The following is a 4,005-nucleotide window of genomic DNA, read 5'->3' as shown; positions in this document are numbered from 1 at the left end:
ACTGTAGATTATAATTCAAATTTAGTACTATATATTACTAAATTTCTTAATTTAAAAACAAATATTAAAAACACAGATAAACATCGATTTTTGTGTGCCATGTGGTATATTGAATGCAGCACTGGTTCAACTCAGATGTTTGTGAAGTTAAAATACTAACTCTATAGTTTTGTAGCAACTATAAACTCAAATTACCAATATTGACAAGCTAGAATATAAAATAAGAGCCTCTTATCTTTTCAATTTGCTAATATATTGATCATGTAATAAATCAAACACAATGGCACCCTGCCTACCTCTTTCCAGTTTTGGAAATGCTCCCTTATATACACTTACATCTATATATGACATGAATAACCAATTCGGAAGCTCAGAATGTCCCCCTAGTGGCTTTTTCAGCCATTTTAACAGGCTTGGCACCATTTCTTTCTTTTGAACCAATATTTCAATGAGGTAGGGTGTGTCTTTAGTCTGCTTGAAATTTCTTATTTTTTAAACTAAAATACATCTTAATTACTAAACTTAATAAATTATAGTAGAATTCTATAATATTAATGTAGTAATTTATGATTTTTTTAGTTATTCAAATGTATATATAAAACCTTAAAAAATTTTGCTTCATATCCCCCACGTGCAAATTTTTTAAAGGCTTAGCAACCTGTCATGCAGCAACTGAGTACAAGGTCGTAACTAGAAGAGAATTCTTTGCTTTACTTCTTTAGTTACTTTTCTATGTTTTAAGAAATGTAAGTTTAAAAACTTATTTCAAAATACCAATAATCTCTATACATATATAATGTATAATAATTTAAATGTGACTGTATTTTACAAAATACTAGTCTACTAAAACACAGCCAAAACAAGTTACTTTGTATGGACCAAAGGTCAGTTTTATGTTATTTGATACGGTAACATGAGTGCACGTGAGCTGCGTCATTGTAATTTCTGTATTGTTAGCAAATCACAGTTGAAAGGTCAGTATAATAAAAATAATAAACATATATAAATGTATAATGCTATGAGATTTATGCTATTTACTCTAAACATTTATGTTTTATGTTATAATTTGTGTTCATTCTAGAATGAAAAAGGCCTAATTTATATTTATTTCTAATTCGTTATGGTGTTTGTTAATATTGGTCAAACTAACCGAATCCGTAAAGAGATTAATTACTGAAAATAATACATAAAATATAAAATTTGTTCTTAAGAAATGTTTGATACCTATCTGGACATTATAAAGATATATATGAAGATTATATGAAATTTGAAAATTTTCTAATGCATAAAAGTATTTTTAATCTTAGAATGAATATTACTTTGCTTGATAGATAGGAAACATGCGAAAAGAAAAAAAAGACATGAGAAAAACATTGCTTTACAATCCTTAAGACTTAATTAAAAAAATTGGTATTTTTTCATATGAGAGCATTGTAATGTGTACTGATAATCTGCCAAATTTCATTAACATTCGCTTAATAATTTAAAAGTTATAGCATAAAAACTATAACATGCACAAAATGGTTACGAGGTCAGTACCATGGACTGAGCCCGTGCTGAAGGAGTTAAACAACAAGCATAAAAAATAAAGATGTGTAAAAATTATAGATAGGCAAACTGTTATTAATTTTATCATAAAACACTGAACTTTGAAAGTGTTTTATGCAATTCAAGGTTTTATAAGGAAAATTCTATCACTGAGTTAAAGTACATTCAAAGTAGCCTTAAAATGATTATTAAAATAACTTCAAAATCATGAATTTGTCTTATTTATTTACATGACCAAAATGACTTAATATGACGAGATTACTATAATGTTCAAAGTAGTGAAATGGGAGCTATGTAAGTGGGAGATGCATAATATTATATATATTAATTAATCTTCTTATCTTGCTAATAAAACAGTTGTGCAAATTACACAAGTAAGTGGCTACATAATATTTTTGGCATAACAACCACAATTACAACCATTGCTAATTAAACAGTTGTGCAAATTACACAAGTAAGTGGCTACATAATATTTTTGGGCATCACAACCACAGTTATAGTCATTATAGATAGGCTACCAGCCAGGATTTCTACCAGGCAAAAAGGTACCTGATGATGACAAAACCTTGTTGCTTGAATGGGTAATGAAGAAAAACTTTAATACAAGTTTAACACAACAGCAAATGTACAACGTTTCCATCTCTTCTTACTGGAGAATAGCTTGTAGTTGAGAGCATCCAGTGAAAACTGGCTGTTACTCTATAGTAGCACAACAATATGAGAGCAGCTTTCAATAGCTTATTTTGACATAGCCTGTTTCACTCTACCCTCCATGTTTTCTTGCCAAATCCACAAAACTCAATGGTGGAATCAGACCAACGTAGTGTATGTGGATGCTTTGCAGAAGAATGCATGGGTCATGCATTGGGATAAAACAGGTCATCTGTCTCGTGCCTTAAAGTAAAGCTTCTTAACACAAAATGCTCTGTGATGCAGTAGCTTATAACTGCCAAGGGGTAAAAGAAAATAATTTACCTTAATATGAACAATTTAAGCAAACATCATACAGTATTTTGACACTTGCAGTTCAGTATACTGACAAAATGTTGCACAGCACATGGACATTATGAAAGGGGAAACAGGGGGCAAAGTAAAAGACAAACAGTGGAGAGGGCAGTGTTGTTTCAGAGTACATTGTTTCCAACAGGGCAAAATTATGGTGTTTCCAATATAACACACAACTTTTTAAGTTTTTAAAGGTGTTACGAATTACTGAAAAAGTTAGGTTTGATATTCTTGTATGATGCATAGTCAGGTTGAAATAAAGAAAATGTTTCATGCATAAATTTCTTAGAATTCTGTGTGACTTAATTGTAGACATTAGATGGAAATAGTTTAAAAAGCTTGAAAAATATGCATAAAATACCCAAAGTTTCAGTTTTTCACAAGAAGTATTTTTCCAAATGTTTTGCAGAAATTTGTGTAGTTTTAAAATAAAGTTTCTGATTTACGTGAAATATTAAAATAAAATATCCTTATGAAAAATACCTCCTAAATGTATTGAAAATTTGCCAACAAGAAAAATAGCATATGTTGATAAAAATATTATTCATTTTACTCTGGCTGGGTTGAACTGTGCAAGTCATGACCTTTTACAGCGTTACCTTCAAAATCTAATTACAATTTACCAATGTATCAATAAACTTTGCATGAAAATATAGTTTATAATTTGCATCTTAATATTGTTTAAGTCTTAACTTCTTAATTTCAAAAAGAAACATTTAAAAAATCCTCCATTTCTATTCTTCTGTGTCGGTGATGCTTCTCCACTTCAGAAGTTTCTAATTTTAAAAATAGGCTGCAACAGTTTCCAACCAACATAATTACGAGCAAGAATCTAAAACGTTTACCTTCTACATTCTTGATTTGTTAAGATACCAATAAATTTATCAAATCCATCAGAGAAGTTTTCCCTTCTTTCTAACTTTCAAGATTGTTTTGTTGATCACCTTTACAAGGCTGATGGACATGCTTGTAATAAATAGAAAGAGCACATTCTCCTCTACACGAATCCATATGTTGTCTCAGTTTTCCTGCCTAGATTATTCAGTCATTAAAATGTCCATGATCATTGTTGTGCTAACAGAATTGTTTTGACTTATTTATAACTTAGATCAGTTATAGTAGTTTTGGGATATTGTATTCTAATGAATGATATATTTTTGAGTTGTAAAACATATAATTGAAAGCTACATAAATTCTTTTTAGACACGTACATTTTGAGAATCAAAGAGGCTTACAGAAGAATGGCTTAGATTTTTGCTCGAATGTAAATGAGCTCAAGTTTGTAGTGATTACTACAAATCCTTGTTTTTTGTGTGTATATTTTTTATTGATTGTTATATATTTTTTGACAAAAATAACTAACATGTGAAGATTATAAACTTCTCAGCTTAGCCTAGGAAAGTGAAGGATCTAAACTTTCACAAGCAATGAACATATCTCATATTTCATTGT

General features: G+C 29.6%; 1 protein-coding gene across 1 annotated transcript in view; it reads left to right on the top strand.

Moving 5' to 3' along the window:
* LOC106473131 (inosine-5'-monophosphate dehydrogenase 2-like) overlaps positions 1–4,005 on the top strand; it is a 33,089-nt gene that overhangs the window by 9,253 nt on the left and 19,831 nt on the right. The gene's annotated exons all lie outside the window — the stretch shown is intronic.

The sequence above is a fragment of the Limulus polyphemus genome, unplaced genomic scaffold, assembly GCF_000517525.1.
Source record: "Limulus polyphemus unplaced genomic scaffold, Limulus_polyphemus-2.1.2 Scaffold5912, whole genome shotgun sequence".
In the NCBI taxonomy this organism is placed as follows: domain Eukaryota; kingdom Metazoa; phylum Arthropoda; class Merostomata; order Xiphosura; family Limulidae; genus Limulus; species Limulus polyphemus.
This window is presented reverse-complemented; position numbering and strand designations above follow the sequence as displayed.